The sequence below is a fragment of the Neovison vison genome, chromosome 2 (assembly GCF_020171115.1).
Source record: "Neovison vison isolate M4711 chromosome 2, ASM_NN_V1, whole genome shotgun sequence".
NCBI classification, from domain to species: domain Eukaryota; kingdom Metazoa; phylum Chordata; class Mammalia; order Carnivora; family Mustelidae; genus Neogale; species Neogale vison.
The window spans coordinates 204,237,122-204,259,687 of NC_058092.1; positions in this window are offsets into that span (position 1 = coordinate 204,237,122).

The following is a 22,566-nucleotide window of genomic DNA, read 5'->3' on the forward strand; positions in this document are numbered from 1 at the left end:
AACAGTGTCCCCTTACTTCTGTAAATATTTGGAAGAGTCCACAAGTAAGGTCACTTGGGCTGGGAGTTTCCTTTGTTAGATTTTCACAACTTCTTTCACAAATTCTTTGAATTTTCTTCAAGTATATATTGAAATATTCCATTTCCTCCTGTCTCCATTTTATCCAGTTTCAAACATAGTATCATATATTGTCTGAGTGGGGCTTGAACTCACATCAAGTCATATGCTCTTCCCACTGAGCCAGCCAGACACCCCCATTAATCGCTTTACATTAGTCATGTCAGTTTAGGCACAGTAGCTGTATTTTGCTAATTTTTGCAAATTTTTCAGTTATGTTGAAACTTTCTGTATTCATATACTGAAATTATGTCTCTTGAAGAAGCATGTTTCCTTTTATCCAATTTGACAACTGTTATTTTTTTAAATGGAGCATTTATTCCATATTTATTGACTAGAGTTTAAATTTATCCTTTTAATATTTATCTTCTATTTCTCCTTCATGACTTCTTTTCTTACTTATGGCTTTTTAAATTTTTTGTGTGTTTCTATCATATTTCCTTTCTTAGTTTACTAGTTATATATTCTTTTACTATTCTTTTAGTAGTTATGGTGATGATTATGACCTATGTCCTTGATTTATCCAAGTTTTATAAAATTAGCAATTTACCACCTTTCAGAAATACTTTAATTCATTTTACCCACCTACTCACCAGATTTTGTATCATTATTGCATGCCATTTGATTTATATATTAAGTCCCACAAGATATTATTATTGTATCATAGAGTCTACTCACATTTTGTCTTTATTACATATTTACCCCCTTCTTTGTTCTTTACTCCTTTTTGCAGAACTTTGTATTCACTGGGGATAGGTTGCCATGTGTTTGAAGGATACACTTTAATATTTTCTTTAGTACAAATTTCGTTATAAAAACTCTGAATTTCAGGGTGCCTGGGTGGCTCAGTGGGTTGAGGCGTCTGCCTTCAGCTCAGGTCATGATCTCAGGGTCCTAGGATCGAGCCCCGCATCAGGCTCTCTGCTCGCGGTGAGCCTGCTTCCTCCTCTCTCCTTTTCTGCCTGCCTCTCTGCCTAATCATGATCTCTGTCTGTCAGATAAATAAAATCTTAAAAAAAAAAAAAAACCCTCTGAATTTCTTGGGGTGCCTGGGTGACTTGCTTGGTCAAGCATCCAATTCTAGATCTCAATTCAAGTCTTGATCTCAGGATCATGAGTTCAAGCCCCACTTTGGGTTCCATACTGAGTTGGAGCCTGCTTAAAAAAACAAAAACCTCTGAATTTCTTCCTGTCTGAAAATTTCTGTATCTCTCTTTCACTTTTAAAGGCTGCATTTGCTGAATTCTAGTTGTCCAGCATCATCATTTTCTACTTTGAAGATATAATTCCATTGTCTTCTGGCTCCCATTATTTCTATTGAGAAGTCACTGTTAATCTTACCATTGCACCTGTTCAGATGATATGTTCTTTTGTTTCCTGGCAGCTTTTAAAAGACTTAATATGTCTTTAATTTTTAGCATTTTTTCCTATGATGTACTTATGTATACAATTTTTGGTTATCTTCCTATTTAGAGACTTAATGAGATTATCAGCACTTATTCAATCTATAGATTGGTATCTTTTGTCAGTTTTGGAAAGTTATTAGTCACTATCTCTTCAAATATTTATTTTGCCTTAATCTTTCTCTATTATCTTTCCAGAGCACCAACCAGCTCACTGTGACAACTTTCTTCTGTGTATCCTATGCCTCTTAGACTCATTTCAGTATTTTGCAGCCTCTGTCTTTCCATACTGAGGCTAGATTTTCATCAGTCCTATCTTTCAATTGTATCATATGCTATTAAGCTCATTCTATGGGATAATTTCAGTTTTTGCATTTTTCTTAGTTATATGCTATTTTTTTAGTTTTGTTTCTTTTAAATTCTCTACTTGTAGCTTAATGCCTTGAAAATACCAAACATAGCATGTTTTAATTAAGTGTGTGCCTTATAAACTCAGTATCTGTATTTCTTTTGGGTCTGGTTCTAGTATTTACTGTCCCTTGACTTTTGATCAATTTTATGCACTTGTAAGTTTCACTATTTTTGATTAAGTGCTGAACATTTCATGTCAAAAATTGTAGAGATGATTTGAAGTTCTGTATGATGTTATTTTCCTCTAGAAATAATTTATTTTGCTTCTTGTAGGGAGCTAGGCTAGAGCAAGTCATCTGAACTAAACTTGGTTTGAGATGATTTAAAGATGGGCATCAGTCCTTCTGAGAGCTATTCTATTTGCTGTTCATTATAAATTACAGGGCATAACCCATCAGAATCTCATTTTGAAATTTTGAATATTAACCAGTGACTTTCTCCTTCATGATTTCTGGTTTTCTATCTTTTTTTTCCTTCCAGTTCCACAGACTAATGAAAACTGTGCTTGGCTTTTCTCTTTTTATTCATTATATTTTAATAATTTATAATCACTTTGTAGGTGAGTGATATTCTGAGTGACTAAATACTTCTCTTAACTCTCCTATTTTTTACGATTATGGCCTGAAAATTCTCACTTCCTTGATAGTTTTCCAGTAACTTAAGTCAGATATTTCATACATTTTGGACAGATTCTCTGGAAAAAGTTTATCTTAATCAACCCAGTTATCCACTGCTGGCAACAGAACTTAATATATAAAATTTGAAGTAAAATTAAAAAATGAAAACCTATAAATCCATATCTCACTTTAAATATTTCAGATGTAATTAAATTTACCTGTATCCTGTGTTGACCTGCCAATCACCCAGACCCTGAGCTCCCTTGTTTAAAAATTACTATATATATTTATACCTCTAAGCAATGTAATGTTTGGTTTTGCTTGTTTTAAACTTCATAAAAAATATACTTTATATAGTCTTCCAAGATCTGCCTTTTTCCTTCAGTATGGTGGTTCTAAGATTTATCTATGTTATTATGAAGTAGGTATAAATCTTTTATTCTTCTTACCACATATATATATTCTATTATCTATTTTCTTTTCAGTAGACATTTGTGGTTTGTATCACTGCCTTTAAAGGAACCAAAAACAAGTTTTTACAAATATTCTTACATATATCTCTTATTGTCAATAGTCGAGAGATTCTGTAAGATGTACAACTAGAAGCAGGAAATTTGTGTAGGAGTATATGTACATTTTCAACTTTTTATGATAGTGTCTGGTTATTTTACACAGTTGGTGTATCATTTTACTCACAAACAATTGCTTATGAGTTTTCTTTGATTTATATATTCAGTAATACTTGATAAATTTATTTCCAAATTTTTGCCAATATGTTTTCCAGTATAGTGTGTGCAAAAGTGTTATTACTGTGGTCTCAACTTACAATCCTTTGGTCAATAATGAGGTTCAGCATGTATTTAGGTACTGATTTACCATTCATGTTTCCTCCCCTGTGAAATGCCTGCTCTTCATGGATCTTTTTGCCCATTTTACCTAAAGCAATTGATTTCTAAGAGTTATATGTATTTAGGATACTAATCCTTTACTAGTCACATGTGTTATAAATACCTTTTTCCAGATTATGACTTTATTTCCTCAGGTAGTGTGTGTTAATGGAAGGAAAATTATTAATAGTTAAAATCAATCACTGTCCCCTCAAATAAATAATTGGGCAAAATTAAACTTCGATAGTTGTTGCAAAAGGAAACACAAATGCTTTACCATAGTGTATTTAAAGTAGTGTTTAAAAATGAAGATTAATTTTAAATTCATATTTACCATCAAAATAATAAAAATAATTTCATGTTTTCTTACTTAAAAAATGTTACAGGTTACTGTGATTTTCCATATTTTGAAACTGCCAACAAAATATGTGTATAATTTCAAAAACCTTTACTGAGTACAAAGTGTTATACCCCAGAATTTTGACATTAAACCAGGTTTAATTGAGATAGAGTAGTATCAGTATATGGAATGAGATTTTATGATTATCTAAAAAATCCTCACATTACATTGTTCAAAACTTTAGCAATTAGAACCCACTTTTAGGGCTTAAAAACCTGTAATTTCTGACATTTTTTCCTAGCGCATATCAGGCCAAGAGTCTTTGGGCAATTTCCTTGTAACGTGAAATTTTATCCAGTCACAAATAAGAAACACCAAAAGATTTGTGTCTTTGCAATATGATGAAAGTTTAATAAATTTTATGGCAGTGCTAACAATATGAAAGAGAACTTTCAAATGTAAAACTTAAATCTCTATTAGTTGAAATTCATTCAACTAATGAATTCATTAGTTGAAAATTTTAAAATTTTCTTCTATTGTGAAAAGTTAATAAAACTTAAAAATAAATCACTTTGATTTTTTATTTTTCTATTCACAGGAAATAATTCAAAAAATTTTTTTTCTTCTATTCACTTGTAAGTTGAAATTTGCCACCCTTGGGTTAGAGCAAGTCCAGCCTGCTTAGGACTATAAGAGCCTTTCTTTCCCCCAAGAAGTCACTAGTATATATGTGGCTCTCAAGGGTCCTTTTCTCTGGAGAGAGCCAGCCTTAAATCAGATGAGCCCATCGTGCATTCAATCAGTCATTCATTCAAAAAATACTTATTTAGAGCTTAGTGCTAGGCTTCTTTTAGACATTGGAGATTCAGTGGTGAGCAAGACAAAATCCCTGCTCTCAATAGGACTTAAAGTCCAGAAGAGAGAGTACAAAAAAGAAACACAGATTATTAAGGACAATATCAGGTAGTTCCATTCCAAGAATACATGGTGGGTGATTTGATGGAAAATAACTAGGTGGCCATAGAAGGACATATGCAAAGATCAGGAAGAATAACACTACTGATAGAGAAAGCAGACAGCGCATGGTCCCTAAGTACCAGGCATTTGAGAGATGGAGGAGTATTAATGCTGAAAAGAGAGATCAGGAAGTGATCCCTAACATAGGAGTGAAGTCAGCGAGGGGAGGTCTTTCTAGGATAAAGAATTCAGGGAACATCCAACTGTAATGGGGAAACTGGAGGATATTATGTGACAGATGGGTATCACATGAGGAGTTTTTCAAGGATCACACTGACTGCAATGTGGTGAAAGTATTATAAGAGTAACATTGTAATGGGGTAAATGATTTCAAGTATATCTCAGACACACCCATCAAACGTGAAAATTCATGATGACAATAAAAACAAAACCAACCAATTTTAAAATTTTCTGCTTCTTTTATTTTAATTTTAATTCATGTTTTCTTACTTAATTATATTAATTACTTACTTAATTATATTAATTACTTAATTATAAAAATAATAATTTTAATTAATTATGATTTTCTCTGTTTCTAAAGCAGTGGCTCATCATTCTGAAAATTGATGAACAAAGATCAAGCATTCATCCTATTTTTCCTATATAAAGTGGGTTTCAGGATAACAAGATAATTGCTGAGGTCAAGTTCTTCATAGAGGAGTTTCAGCCAATATATGCAGGTGGAAAGATAATTTTTTTTAATCATCTTTTGTAAAAAAAAAAAAAAAGTTATTTGGGAATTGCATAGTGAATGGACCACTGACATCACTGGAACCCTACAGATTAATCTTATTATCACTTATTATCACTTAAGTAGTAGTATCACTTATTATCACTTACGTAGGACAACCAGACATTAGATAATCCTGATACGATGCAATAGAAAGTTTATAGTTCATCATCTATAAAGTTATTTTTGCCAAAATAAAACTGGACCTGAATATAATCAAGCTAACTAACAACATGATGGAAAATGTGGAGAGATAGATACTATCTGTAAAGAACTATTAGTAGGGGTGCCTGGGTGGCTCAGTCAGTTAAGCGTCTGCCTTCAGCTCAGGTATGTGTCCAGGGTCCTGGGATCCAGCCCCACATTCTCCCTCTCTCTCAGCCTGCAGCTCCCCGTCTTGTGTGTGCTTTCTCTCCCTCTCACGTGTCTGTGTCAAATAAATAAAATCTTTAAAAATTAAAAAAAAAAAGAACTATGAATAAAAACATCAGCCAATCCAGCATGTGGGTAACTACAGGACAAGTAAACTGGCTTCTTTAACAAATGGACTATATAAAATAGGATATTATAGATCAAAAGTGGCCCAAGAAGCATATGCAATGTGTCGACCTTATCTGAAGGTTTATTCAAACAGAACAACCATAAGACATTTTGGACATAATCTAGGAAATTTAAAAGTGGTCTGAATAGTGAATGATGTAACAAATTGCTGGTGCTTTTGTTAGGTGTATAGTGGTGTTATTGTTATGCCAAAAACATAAGTTACTTGCTGCTAACTATACATACTCAAATATTCATGATGAAATTAAAAGTCTGTGCTTTCTTTTATAACATCTCATTGGAGAGGAGAAAGGGAAGTTGATAGATGAAAAAGATGAAACTAGATGAAATTTTCATGGGGATTCATTATAATGTTCTTAGTTTTGTGTATCTTTAAGCATTTCTCTAGTGATAAGATACAAACCCCCAAAAAGTAATATCCATTCATGGAATAAGGGGGAAAGGTCAATGCAGTAGTAGTTGAGGCAAGGGGAAAGAGTAGATTGGACTTGGGCAGATTCTGAAATGGAAAGAGTGAATGGATTCTGAATTCATGGTAGAGATTAAGCTAAGTTTGGTTTAATTTGAGGTAGGAAAAAATAGTGGTACTTGGATTTTTTGTTTGAGTAAATGAGGAAAATGGTGATGCTATTCAGAAGTGGGGAAAGCAGAGAAAGGAATAGGTTGGAATCAAAGTCAACAGTTCTGTTTTGATCTTGCTACACTTAAGATACCTATTACATACCTTAATGGAAATTTTAAGTAGACAGTTGGCTATTCTAATCTAATTCCAGGATTATACCAAGGCTAGTGGTAAAAATTTGAAAGTCAGGCATTTAACATCATGAACGTGGATAAGACTATGTAGGGAGAGAGTGTAGTTAGGAAAGGAATGCTAGGATGGAATTTGGGAAATACCAACATTCAGAGTTTAAGCATAAGTATCCATCCTTTCTGATGGAGGCATAATACTCCATAGTGTATATGGACCACATCTTCCTTATCCATTCGTCCGTTGAAGGGCATCTTGGTTCTTTCCACAGTTTGGCGACTGTGGCCACTGCTGCTATAAACAGATGGCCCTTCTGTATCTTTGGGGTAAATACCCAGGAGTGCAATTGCAGGGTCACAGGGAAGTTCTATTTTTAATTTCTTGAGGATAAGTATCAAGTAAGTAAGGAAAGAGTCCAGGAAAGATTGCATCACAGAAACCAAAAGAAACTTCAGCAAGGAGAGAGTAAGCAGTAATATTAACTGCTCCTTAGAAGTCATATAAGATAAGCAAAGAATAATGACCACTGGCTTTGGTCACATGAAGCTCAGTTTTGGATATGAGAAGTAGGATAGGAACCAGAAGAAAAGGCAGATTTGGAAGAGAAGCAGGGCAATGAAAGATCCTTGTGTAATGATTACCACGATCAAGCTAATTACCATATCCATCATTTCACCTAGTTATCATTTTTGGTATGTGCGGTGGAGACACTCAGCAAATTTCAAGCATACAATGCAATATAGTTAACAACAGTTACGACGCTATATATTAGATTTCTTGAACTTGTTCATCTTTAACTGAAAGTTTGTATCCCATAACCCATATCACCCCAAACACCAAAGAATATATCCTAAGTACCCACAATTTATAGTCAATAATATCTCAATAATGCTAGGAAAAAAACCAATATCAGAAAGGAAATGTAATCATCGCATGCCAAAGGATTCAGCTGCAAGTACAGTGACCTAACCCCAGAAATGTCAAAATTAAGTTGAGGAAGTAAATCAGGTGAATGTGTGTGAGTGACATCATTCATAACAGGAATAAATGTGTCAGGAAATCAAGAAAAAAATTTCACATGGTATATACTTAATCTCATTAAAGTCTGTTGCAGTACTTTTAGATCAGAACTAAAAAGACCAACTTTTTAGGGTTTGTCCTCAAGAGACAATATTTATGAAATGTTTGCTGAGATATTCTGAAAATTTTTACTTGTGGCAAGAGAGTCTTTTAAGTATATAATGTCCTTGGGGAGCCTGGGTGGATCAGTGGGTTAAAGCCTCTGCCTTCGGCTCAGGTCATGATCCCAGGGGTCCTGGGATTGAGCCCCGCATCAGGCTCTCTGCTCGGCAGGGAGCCTGCTTCCTCCTCTCTTTCTGCCTGCCTGTCTGTCTCCTTGTTATTTCTGTCTGTCAAATAAATAAATAAATCTTAAAAAATAAAAAAAGTATATAATGTCCAATGAGTCACAGAAACTTCATTAAACACTATCTTGTTTAGCATAACACACTAGACAAAGTAAAATCCATTTTTCTTCTTTGTTGAAATTTATTTATTGTCCCATAATGCTGAAATAAAAATGAGCAAAAGGAGGGGTGTGGAGGGGCACGAAAATTTATCTGGAAACAAAAGGGAATGAAAGATTCCTTGAAGGCTAAATTATAAACACAAATTTGGCATTTATGGGTAGTAGAAGCTATCACATCTTTAATCAGAACTTATACCCCCAAAATGCTGCACTCTCGAAAGCACAAAAACAGATAAAGAAGACTCAGTGTGAGACCAGACTCTGAAGGTACAAAGACCCTTTTGTATCCAGAGGTTGCTCCTTTATCCTATTGTCTTCTGACATGCTCTGTTCTCATCATACCCACTATCTCCACTGTTTGGAAAGTGAGACTCAAAAATATTTATTTGCTCTTATTCAGAATTGCTGGCTCTAGGGCCTGGCATGGGCCGAGTCACTGATAATTTTATTTTACAGGCATGGCTAGGTTCGGTGACTTGCAGAGTTAGATCTGCAGACACCTGGGTCAACTTCTCTGAACATGACTATAGCTCTTATGTTCCTTCATGAACCATGACTAGAAGCTTACCCCAAGAAATCAATGCCTCTTATAAATGTCCCCATTACAAACACTAATAAAATAGCCCCGTAAACATTTTTCTCTTTAGCCTAAAAAATGGAAATAAGATGTTCAACCAGAAAAAAACACTTTCAAGGCCTTATTAAGAGTGGTAGGAAACATAAATCTGTGTCCCAAGGGATGTGAGCTAAACACATCCTTTAAAAAAGTCAATATTTGGGAGATGTGTAAAGCAAGTATCTTAGCGCATCTGCTCAAACAGTTTAAAATAAAAACTTCAGAAGCTCGATAATGAATTTTCTAGTGATTATAGTTCTTCCAAAGAGTGCCACAAGAGACCATTTATTGGAAAAGACAGACCACATATCATTCTTGAAATATTCTAAAAACTATCATAAAGTCTAGCTTTGTTCCCTTTTCCTAAAATGGAATAATCAGCAGCCTAACATCTCTGTTCTCATAAGCCTAGTTTATAATTGGAACATGAGCTCTCCTACTGTGACTTTTCCACAAATAAAAAGAAAAATCTCATTGGACTAAGGAGAGGGTGGGGAAAAAAATAAAGAAAACACCTCAAATAGAAAGTCACTTAAAACCTTTTGTACTATTTCTAAGTTTTTTTTTTTTTTAAGTAGGCAGAGAGAGAGGGGGAAGCAGGCTCCCTGCTGAGCAGAGAGCCTAATTCCAGGCTCAATCCCAGGACCCTGGGATCATGACCTGAGCCAAAGGCAGAGGCTTAACCCACTGAGCCACCCAGACACCCCTATTTCTAAGTTTTTCTGGTAGTTAGAAAGTGGTTCTTTGCAGCAGGCCTCATGGAGAGAAGTGGGGCTATTTTTCCATTCTAAGATTCTAGCAGCTTCATTACTTGCTTTGGTAAACAGAATATGATTTGAGTGAGAAAGTCACATTTTGTATATTCCGAGCCTTGGCCATGGGCAGCTTTGAAGCTACCATTTTTGCCTTCTTGGAATTGCTGTTGTCAGGTGAATGAGTCTAAGTTAGCCTGATGGAGAAGTCACATGGAAAAGAACTGAAGTATCTAGCCGAAATCCCCATCATATAAGGCATGTTGAGCAAGGCCATCTGAAATCATCTAGCCCCCTATTTAATTGCTGCTTCATAGGTGAGCCCACACAAAAATCAGTATATATAAACCAGAGCTCACCCCAAATTGCTGACTCAAGGAATCACAAGAAAATGAAGGACTGAAGCTTTAAGACACCCTATTGCAAGGTGCTCAGCAAAGGTTAACCAATGCAATCATCCTGATATTGCCCCATGCTGGCAGTCTCTTCCCAACACATGCTGTAATTAGCCAACCAGAAGAAAATGTCTATTTCACATTTAAGACCTTACAAGTAAATGCTAGAATTATTTTTATCTTAAAAGATTTTATTTATTTATTTGACAGAGAGAGATCACAAGTAGGCAGAGAGGCAGGCAGAGAGAGATGGGGAAGCAGGCTCCCCACGGAGCAGGGAGCCCGATGCGGGGCTTGATCCCAGGACCCTGAGATCATGACCTGAGCAGAAGGCAGAGGCTTTTAACACACTGAGCCACCAGGCGCCCCACTTTATTTTATTTTATACCACCATCAGGCATCAATGGCAGGCAGGCCTCAATCTACAGAGAATTATACAAGAATTTATCACTGTTGTCCCTATCATCAAACTCGCTTCCCTTACACACACACACACACACACACAGGGGCATACATTCCACCCTCATTTGGACTGCTGCATGAAAATCTTGTTATTAACTTTGGTATGTTAAGGAATTTGTGAGACCAGAGTGAACCATAGTTGGGAATCAGATGGCCAGACAAAATTGAGTTTAATTTCTTCTAATTAGTCCCTTAATCTCTCTTTCTCCCAAACCCCCCTTCCACTGTTGGATATTTCATCTAAACATTTCATTGGTGACCCATCTGAGTTTACATTTGAGGAAACTTGTTAATGTCTTGGGGTGGGGAGGAGGTAGTGACAGAACAGTCATTCAAATCTCTGTGAATTGGTTTAAGCAGCTTCTTTCCATTATATTAATCAGAACCAGCTGTAGAGAAAACATGAAAGTTTTGAGTGGATGGAGGAGAAAGGAAACTCAGAATCTGTGGCCTTTTGAGAAGTACCGTAGACCAGACTGGGAAATCTTCCTGTCATAATGTCTTCCCGAGGACCACTGGTGAAGGAGGTAGAAAGGACATAGAACAGAAAGACCTGAGAATATATAAAGCAGATTTTTTTTATTAAAATATGTCCTAGGCCAGGACTGGGGATAAACATCATTTAATTCTTTCACTTTTTCTCAAGTGATACTCTAATTTAAGGGTCCTGGATTCAAATTTAGGGTATTATGTCATTTTTCATCCATGTTTGAGGTAAAATAAACTTTTTTGGATGAAGACGGTAGATCTGAGTGATCACTCTAAATCCTGAGCTGCTCTAGGCTCATGAGCAAAATATGCAGACACAACTCCCAGGTGGTGCACACTCTTTATTAATGCAGGACTTCATTCCCCAGACTCCTATTTGGAACCCCTAAATCTAGGTGGCTTTGGTCGCAAACTCTCAGAAAGAAACCCTCAACTTGGTGATTTAATCTCCTTTCTGTCAAAGCTGAGGCCATAAGCACGCCTAGAGGTCTTTTCCCCTTCTCTACCCTTAGTCCACTCCCTGATCTTGAGGTCAAGGGCTAACTATGATTATTTAAGAAGAAATGGGCTCTTTCTCACTAACTATGAGAACATAGCTAGGTCAGGCATACTATCTTTTAATGTTGTCCTCTGAGACATGTTCCCGGTGTGTCAATGCATTGGTGGCAAGAGAGGAAATTACCCAAAAAAGGACCATGAATAAAAGAAGGCAGATCATAGAGAAAAAGTCCAGAGAAACTCCCCAAACAGGATGTTTTTCAAAAGCAGTCACATGTAGCTATTCACAGGGCATCCTACCTGGTTTGTTGCCAATATATTGGCCTCTCACCTGATTTAGCATAGTCTTTCCTTGTTTCTTTTGTTTCTGCTCAAAGATTTTAATGACCTCGGCACACTACATTCATCATAACCCATTAGAACTGTATGTTAGAAGTAGGACAGTGTCCTCCTCTTACTGATAAAAGCAAGGCTCAGACAGCTGAGGTGAGGTGCATAATTTCACCTGCCCTTCGGCAGTCTACCATGTTATCACCACGTAATCACCATTTCTTCCCTTCCTACAGCATTGACCTATGTTCAAATTTTGTACAAAAACATTCTCAAACATACTATTTACAGCAAAGAAAAAAAAATCCCAAACAAAACTCTCTCACCTGTAAAGAATACCTCCCTTGCTAGAAGACTATTCTTCTCAGACTTACCAAACCCATGTCTAAGACAAAAATCACTTGTGTTTAAGTTTTGAGGGGTTTTGGAGAAATTCAAATCATGATTTAACTAAGTTATTCTGTCCATATGTTCTGTAGAAATTCTTTAAAAGTTCCAATTTAGATTCACTTACTTAGAAAACACTGATTATATCAACTTTATTAACCCTGTGAAGGACCCAGGTATTTATATTCTTTATTTTTCCTACTGATCTCCTATTTTCCATTTCTTTGATTTCAGCTTCAATTTTTATTATTTCTTTCCTTACAGTTACTTAAGATTTAATTTGCTCTTTTTCTAGTTTCTTAGGGTGGAAGCTTAGAATATTTATTTTAGCTATTTCTTTCTTCTTCTTTTCTAATGTTTGTACCACATGCTGTCAGTTTCCCTCTAAGCACTGTTTCTGCTACATTCCACAGATTTTGAAAGTTATATTTTCATTTTCAGGTAGTTTACAATATATTTTAATTGCTCTTGAAAAAAATTTTTTTAAGATTTTATTTATTTATTTGACAGAGATCACAAGTAGGCAGAGAGGCAGGCAGAGACAGAAGGGGAGAAGCAGGCTCCCCATTGAGCAGAAAGCCCAATGCAGGGCTTGATCCCAGGTCCCCAGGATCATGACCTGAGCCGAAGGCAGAGGCTTTGACCCACTGAGCCACCCAGACACCCCTTGAAACTTTTTTTTTTAAGATTTTATTTATTTATTTGACAGACAGAGATCATAAGTAGACAGGCAGGCAGAGAGAGAGGGAAGGCAGGCTCCCTGCTGAGAACAAAGCATGATACGGGGCTCAATCCCAGGACCCTGGAATCATGACCCGAGCCAAAGGCAAAGGCTTTAACCCACTGATCCACCAAGGAGCCCCGAAACTTCTTTTTTACCCCATGTGTTACTTAAAGTGCATGTTTAATTTCCAGGTATTCTGGGATTTTCCACTTACCCTTCTATAATTGATTTCTAGTTTAATGCCATTTTGATCTGAAGGCAAATACTATATTACTTCTATTCTTTCAAATTTGTTAAGGTATGTCTTATGGCCCAGAGTTCCATCTGAGCTTGAGAAGAACATTCTGCTGTTGTTGGAATATGTGGTCTAAAAATGTCAATTATATCCAGTTGACTGATTGGACTCAACAATGCCCAACATACTGATCTTACTGCCTACTATTTTACTTACTCAACTCACTGGTTTTCTGCCTGCTAGATCACTCCATTTCTGATCCAGGGGTGCTGAGGTCACCAATGAGGATCCTAGATTCATCTGTTTTTCTTTGCAATTTCTACTAGTTTTTGCTGCCTATAAATTGGCAGTGTTTTGTTAGTCACATACATGTGAAGAATTATTATGTCTTCTTGAAGGACTGACCCTTTTTTCATTATGTAATACCTTTCTTTACCCCTGATAGCTTTCCTCAATCTGAAGTCTGTTCTTTCTGAAATGAATACAGTTAATCTGCCTTTTTAAAAAATTAGTGCTAGCATGGTATATTTTCCTCCATCCATGTACTTAAAACCTTTTTTGAAAACAGATTTTGTATAGAACTATTTTATACAATATGACAAATTCATTGGTCTATATGTCAAATATCACATTATTTATTTTTGCATCTCCCTTCACATTGAAAATTGACCCCATTGGGATAATAAATTAAATCCTTGCCCTAACCCCTTGTCAAAGAAAAATTCCTCCTACTATGACCTAACTTGCCCTTATAGAAGAGCCAATTATTTTTAGTTGGAATGAGAACCAATAGCAGTGGGCATCACTTAGAAGTATATGTAACTAGCACTAACCTCCTTGTTTCTATGTAGAAACAGCACTAGGCCCTGCTGGTACTTGTCTTGGGAATGAGAGTTAAGGGCAGCTATGCAGAAAAGATATTAAATTAAGCCATGATATAATAATATCATACTATCCCAAACCATCTATAGTTTAAATGTAATCCTTTTCAAAATTTTAGTGACATTTTCAGATACAAAGCAATCCTAAAGTCATCCAAGTTGATAAGGAAGAAGTGAAACTATTTGCTGATGACATGACACTATATATAGAAAACTGTAATGACTTCGCCAAAAAGCAACTAGAATTGATGAAGGAATTCAGTAATGTCAGAGGATACAAAATCAATGTACATAAATCTTTTGCATTCTTTACACTACTAAATGAAGCAGCAGAAAGTGAAATTAAGAAAACAATCTCATTTACAATTGCATCAAGAACAATAAATATATAGGAATAAACTTAATGAAAGAGGTAAAAGACCTGTACTTGAAAAATCTAGAACACTGATGAAAGAAATTCAAGATCATGTGAAGAAACAGAAGACATTCCATGCTCGACTTGGAAAAACAAATATTGTTAATATGTCTATACTACCCACAGCAATCTACACATTTAATGCAATCCCTATCAAAATACCAAAAGCATTTTTCACAGAACTAGAACAAACAATCCTATAATTTGTATGGAACCACAAAAGACTAAAAAAGCCAAAGCAATCTTAAAAAAAGAAAAACTAAACTGGCAGTATCCCAATTTCAGATTTTAAGTTATATTACAAAGTGGTAGGAAAAAACAGTATGATACTGGTATTAGAAAAGACATATAGATCAATGGAATAAAACATAGCATCCAGGGAGGAGTCAAGATGGCAGAGAAGTAGCAGGCTGAGGCTACCTCAGGTAGCAGAAGATCAGCTAGATAGTTTATCAATCTATTGCAAACACCTACAAACCCAACATCAGATCGAAGAGAAGAAGAGCAGCAATTCTAGAAACAGAAAATCAACCACTTTCTGAAAGGTAGGACAGCGGAGAAGTGAATCCAAAGCAATGGGAAGATAGACGGTGGTGGGGAGGGGCCAGCTCCCGGCAAGCGGCAGAGTAATGGAACACTAAATCAGGACTTTTAAAAGTCTGCTCAGCTGAGGGACATTGCTCCAGAGGCTAAACCGGGGTGAAGCCCATGTGGGGTCAGCGTGGCCCCAGGTCCCACAGGGTCACAGAAAGATCAGGGGTGTCTGAGTGTCACAGAGCTCCCAGGTATTAGAGCAGGGAAGCCTGCTACAGAGACAGAGCCAAGGAGTGAGCTCTCAGCTTGGGGTTACCTTGAACCGGTCACAGGCTGGATGAGCTCGGAGCACAGCCAGAGGCCAGAGAGACGGGGGTGATTAAGTGCTATTCTCTGAGGGCGCCCTAAGGAGTGGGTCCTGGAGCTCTCGGAACCTCTGGGTCAGTGATTGGGAGGCTGCCATTTTCACTCCCATCCTCTGGAACTCTACAGAAAGCATTCAGGGAACAAAAGCTCCCGAAAGCGAACCCGAGAGGATTACTCAGCCCGGCCCCTGGTAAGGGTGGTACAATTCTGCCTTGGGCAAAGACTCTTGAGAATCACTACAACAGGCCCCTCCCCCAGAAGATCAACAAGAAATCCAGCCAGGACCAAGTTCACTTACCAAGGAGAACAGCGGAATTCCAGAGGAGGAGACAGCAAAGCATGGAATTCATGGTTTTCTCCCCATGACTCTTTATTCTTGCAGTTAATTTAATTTTTTTTAATTTAATTTTTTTTTCTTCTAAATTTTTAAAATTTTTACCCCTCCTCTTTTAACGTTTTTTTAAACTAGTTTATCTTAACAATACCTTTCATAAAAAAATAATAATCTTTTTTCTTATAATTGTTTGTATTTCTTTGGTGTTAGTTGTGATCTCTCCTCTTTCATTCATGATTTTATTTATTTGGGTCCTTTCTCTTTTCTTCTTGATAAATCTGGCCAGGGGTTTATCAATCTTATTAATTCTTTCAAAGAACCAGCTCCAAGTTTCGTTGATTTGCCCTATTGTTTTTTTGGTTTCTATTTCATTGATTTCTGCTCTGACCTTTATGATTTCTCCTCTCCTGCTGGGTTTAGGCTTTCTTTGTTGTTCTTTCTCTAGCTCCTTTAGGTGTAGCGTTAAGTTGTGTATTTGAGACCTTTCGTGTTTCTTGAGAAAGGCTTGTACTGTTATATATTTTCCTCTCAGGACTGCCTTTGCTGTGTCCCACAGATTTTGAACTGTTGTGTTTTCATTATCATTTGTTTCCATGAATTTTTTCAATTCTTCTTTAATTTCCTGGATGACCCATTCATTCTTTAGAAGGATGCTGTTTAGTCTCCATGTATTTGGGTTCTTTCCAAATTTCCTCTTGTGATTGAGTTCTAGCTTCAGAGCATTATGGTCTGAAAATATGTAAGGAATGATTCCAATCTTTTGATACCAGTTGAGGCCTGATTTGTGACCCAGGATGTGATCTATTCTGGAGAATGTTCCATGTGCACTAAGAGAGGAATGTGTATTCTGTTGCTTTGGGATGAAATGTTCTGAATATATCTGTGATGTCCATCAGGTCCAGTGTGTCCTTTAAGGCCTTTATTTCCTTGTTGATATTTTGCTTGGAGGATCTGTCCATTTCAGTGAGGGGAGTGTTAAAGTCCCCTACTATTATTGTCTTATTGTCGATGTGTTTCTTTGATTTTGTTATTAATTGGTTTATATAGTTGGCTGCTCCCATGTTAGGGGCATAGATATTTAAAATTGTTAGATCTTCTTGTTGGACAGATCCTTTGAGTATGATGCAGTGTCCTTCCTCATCTCTTATTATAGTCTTTGGCTTAAAGTCTAATTGATCTGATATAAGGATTGCCACCCCTGCTTTCTTCTGATGTCCATTAGCATGGTAAATTAATTTCCACCCCCTCACATTAAATCTGGAGGTGTCTTTGGGTCTAAAATGAGTTTCTTGTAGGCAGCATATTGACGGGTTTTATTTTTTTTATCCATTCTGATACCTTGTGTCTTTTGATTGGGGCATTTAGCCCATTAACATTCAGGGTAACTATTGAGTGATATGAATTTAGTGCCACTGTTGCCTGTAACGTGACTGTTACTGTATATTGTCTCTGTTCCTTTCTGATCTACTACTTTTAGGGTCTCTCTTTGCTTAGAGGACCCCTTTCAATATTTCCTGTAGAGTTGGTTTGATGTTTGCAAATTCTTTCAGTTTCTGTTTGTCCTGGAAGTTCTTTGTCTCTCCTTCTATTTTCAATGATAGCCTAGCTGGATATAGCATTCTTGGCTGTATGTGTTTCTCATTTAGTGCTCTGAATATATCATGCCAGTTCTTTCTGGCCTGCCAGGTCTCTGTGGATAAGTCTGCTGCCAATCTTATATTTTTACCATTGTATGTTACAGACTTCTTTTCCCAGGCTATTTTCAGGATTTTCTGTTTGTCAGTAAGACTTGTAAATTTTACTATTAGGTAACGGAGTGTGGACCTATTCTTATTGATTTTGGGGGGCTTCTCTGCACCTCCTGGATTTTGATGCTTGTTCCGTTTGCCATATTAGGGAAATTCTCTATAATAAGTCTCTCCAATATACCTTCTGCTCCCCCTCTCTTTCTTCTTCTTCTGGAATTCCAATTATTCTAATGTTGTTTCTTCTTATGCTGTCACTTATCTCTCAAATTCTCCCCTCATGGTCCAGTATTTGTTTGTCTCTTTTGCTCAGCTTTAAATATTAAGCTTTAAGCTTAAATATGCTTTAACCAAATCAGAAGAGATCCCAAATCGTGGGGGGGGGGAAGGGGATAAAAAGAGTTTCAGAAAAAAAAAAGAAACAATTATAAAAAGAAAATGAATAAAAAAATATATAAAAAAAGGAAAAAAATATATATATATTAGATAAACTAGTTAAAAACGTTAAAAAAGAAAAGGGTAAAAGTTAAAAAAAATTTAGCAGAAGAAAAAAAAATTGAAAAAAAGTTAAATCAACTGGAAGACTAAAGAATCATGGGGAGAAAGCCATGAGTTCTGTGCTTTGCTTTCTCCTCCTCTGAGTTCTGCTGCTCTCCTTGGTATTGAACCTGCACTCCTTGGTAGGTCCTGGCTGGATTTCTTGTTGATCTTTTGGGGGAGAGGCCTGTTGTAGTGATTCTCAAGTGTCTTTGCCCCAGGCAGAATTGCACCGCCCTTACCAGGGAACGGGCTGAGTAATCTGCTCGGGTTTGTTTTCAGAAGCTTTTGTTCCCTGAATGCTTTCTGTAGAGTTCCGGAGGACAGGAATGAAAATGGCGGCCTCCCAGTCTCTGGCCCGGAGGAGCCGAGAGCTTGGGGCCCCACTCCTCAGTGCGCCCTCAGAGAATAGCGCCCAATTACTCCCATCTCCCTGGCCTCCAGCCACACTCTGAGCTCACCAAGTCTGCGACCGGTTCAAGGTAACCCCGAGCTGAGAGCTCACTCCTTGGCTCTGTCTCTATAGCCAGCTTCCTGTTCTAATACCTGTAAGCTCTGGGACGTTAAGATACTCCTGATCCTTCTGTGACCCTGCGGGACCTGAGGCCACGCTGACCCCACATGTGCTTCATCCTGTTTTAGCCTCTGGAGTGATGTCCCTCAGAAGAACAGACTTTTAAAGTCCTGATTTAGTGCTCTGTTTCTCCGCCACTTGCCGGGAGCCGGCCCCTCCCCCCATGGTCTATCTTCCCATCGCTTTGGATTCACTTCTCCGCCAGTCTTACCTTTCAAAAAGTGGTTGATTTTCTGTTTCTAGAATTGCTGTTCTTCTTCTCTCCAATCTCCCGTTGGATTTGTAGGTGTTTGCAATCTTTAGATAAGTTATCTAGCTGATTTCCTGTTACCTGAAGTAGTCTCAGCCTGCTATTTCTCTGCCATCTTCAAAAATAATCATTTTTGAACCTTCATTATTATAGTAATATTTTATCCTTCATTGTAACTAACCTTTTTTTGTATACACATAGGGTTTTTTTTTCTAAAAAATTTGGGGTACAACTTCTAATAGATCAAAATATACCCTAAATCTAGCTCCAAGCTTGTTCTAGTCTCCAGCCTGAGCAAAATCTCTCCACTTTATTTTTCTTTATTCTCCCAAACAACTTACTTTATCAACTCCTTTTTTAGAAATTACAAAAAAATTTTTTCATCTTTATAAGCATATTATATCACTTCATTGTGTTTACCCTTACATATGTTTTTCATTCTTTAAGATTTTGGGAGGTAGTTTCTTCTAAGAGACTAAAATACTCCCAAAATTAAGTGGGTGACCCTGTTCTAGTCACCACTCTAATATATATATATATTTTTCTTTTTTATATTTTTAAAATTTGTTTTCTTTTTTTTTTATTTTTTTTTTCCTGCACTTCTTTTTATACCCTTTCTCCCCCCTCCCCGCCCCATGATTTGGAGTCTCTTCTGATTTGGTTGAAGCACATTTTCCTGGGGTCCTTGCCACCCTTTTAGTATTTTATTTGCTCCTTCATATATTCTTTTCTGGACAAAATGACAAGACAGAAAAACTCACCACAAAAAAAAAGCAAGAGGCAGTACGGAAGGCTAGGGACCTAATGACTATGGACATTGGTAATATGTCAGATCTAGAGTTCAGAATGATGATTCTCAAGGTTTTAGCTGCGCTTGAAAAAGGCATGGAAGATATCAGAGAAATCCTCTCTGGAGAGATAAAAGCCCTTTCTGGAGAAATAAAAGAACTAAAATCTAACCAGGTTGAAATAAAAAAAGCTGTTAATGAGGTGCAATAAAAAATGGAGGCTCTTACTGCTAGAATCAATGAGGCAGAAGAAAGAATTAGTGATATAGAAGACCAAATGACAGAGAATAAAGAAGCTGAGCAAAACAGAGACAAATACTGGACCATGAGGGGAGAAGTTGAGAGATAAGTGACAGCATAAGAAGAAACAACATTAGAATAATTGGAATCCCAAAAGAAGAAGAAAGAGAGAGGGAAGGAGAAGAATATTGGAGAGATCTATTGTAGAGAATTTCCCAAATATGGCAAACGGAACAAGCATCAAAATCCAGGAGGTGCAGAGAAGCCCCCCAAAATCAATAAGAATAGGTCCACACTCCGTTACCTAATAGTAAAATTTACAAGTCTTACTGACAAACAGAAAATCCTGAAAATAGCCTGGGAAAAGAAGTCTGTAACATACAATGGTAAAAATATAAGATTGGCAGCAGACTTATCCACAGAGACCTGGCAGGCCAGAAAGAACTGGCATGATATATTCAGAGCACTAAATGAGAAACACATACAGCCAAGAATGCTATATCCAGCTAGGCTATCATTGAAAATAGGAGAGACAAAGAACTTCCAGGACAAACAGAAACTGAAAGAATTTGCAAACATCAAACCAACTCTACAGGAAATATTGAAAGGGGTCCTCTAAGCAAAGAGAGACCCTAAAAGTAGTAGATCAGAAAGGAACAGAGACAATATACAGTAACAGTCACGTTACAGGCAATACAGTGGCACTAAATTCATATCACTCAATAGTTACCCTGAATGTTAATGGGCTAAATGCCCCAATCAAAAGACACAAGGTATCAGAATGGATAAAAAAAATAAAACCCGTCAATATGCTGCCTACAAGAAACTCATTTTAGACCCAAAGACACCTCCAGATTTAATGTGAGGGGGTGGAAATTAATTTACCATGCTAATGGACATCAGAAGAAAGCAGGGGTGGCAATCCTTATATCAGATCAATTAGACTTTAAGCCAAAGACTATAATAAGAGATGAGGAAGGACACTGCATCATACTCAAAGGATCTGTCCAACAAGAAGATCTAACAATTTTAAATATCTATGCCCCTAACATGGGAGCAGCCAACTATATAAACCAATTAATAACAAAATCAAAGAAACACATCGACAATAAGACAATAATAGTAGGGGACTTTAACACTCCCCTCACTGAAATGGACAGATCCTCCAAGCAAAATATCAACAAGGAAATAAAGGCCTTAAAGGACACACTGGACCTGATGGACATCACAGATATATTCAGAACATTTCATCCCAAAGCAACAGAATACACATTCCTCTCTTAGTGCACATGGAACATTCTCCAGAATAGATCACATCCTGGGTCACAAATCAGGCCTCAACTGGTATCAAAAGATTGGAATCATTCCTTACATATTTTCAGACCATAATGCTCTGAAGCTAGAACTCAATCACAAGAGGAAATTTGGAAAGAACCCAAATACATGGAGACTAAACAGCATCCTTCTAAAGAATGAATGGGTCATCCAGGAAATTAAAGAAGAATTGAAAAAATTCATGGAAACAAATGATAATGAAAACACAACAGTTCAAAATCTGTGGGACACAGCAAAGGCAGTCCTGAGAGGAAAATATATAACAGTACAAGCCTTTCTCAAGAAACACGAAAGGTCTCAAATACACAACTTAACGCTACACCTAAAGGAGCTAGAGAAAGAACAACAAAGAAAGCCTAAACCCAGCAGGAGAGGAGAAATCATAAAGGTCAGAGCAGAAATCAATGAAATAGAAACCAAAAAACAATAGGGCAAATCAACGAAACTTGGAGCTGGTTCTTTGAAAGAATTAATAAGATTGATAAACCCCTGGCCAGATTTATCAAGAAGAAAAGAGAAAGGACCCAAATAAATAAAATCATGAATGAAAGAGGAGAGATCACAACTAACACCAAAGAAATACAAACAATTATAAGAACATATTATGAACAACTCTATGCCAACAAATTTGACAATCTGGAAGAAATGGATACATTCCTAGAGACATATAAACTACCACAACTGAACCAGGAAGAAATAGAAAACCTGAACAGACCTAAAACCTGTAAGGAGATTGAAGCAGTCATCAAAAATCTCCAAGCAAACAAAAGCCCAGGGCCAGATGGCTTCCCAGGGGAATTCTACCAAACATTTAAAGAAGAACTAATACCTATTCTCCTGAAGCTGTTCTAAAAAATAGAAATGGAAGGAAAACTTCCAAACGCATTTTATGAGGCCAGCATCACCCTGATCCCAAAACCAGACAAAGATTCCATCAAATAAGAGAATTACAGACCAATATCCTTTATGAACACAGATGCAAAAATCTCTCCAAAATACTAGCCAATAGGATCCAACTGTATATTAAAAGGATTATTCAACACGACCAAGTGGGATTTATTCATGGGCTGCAAGGTTCGTTCAACATCCGCAAATGAGTCAATGTGATACAATACATTAATAAAAGAAAGAACAAGAACCATATGATACTCTCAATACATGCTGAAATAGCATTTGACAAAGTGCAGCATCCCTTCCTGATCAAAACTCTTCAAAGTGTAGAGATGGAGGGCACAAACCTCAATATTATCAAAGCCATCTACGAAAAACCCACTGCAAATATCATTTTCGATGGAGAAAAACTGAAAACTTTTCCGT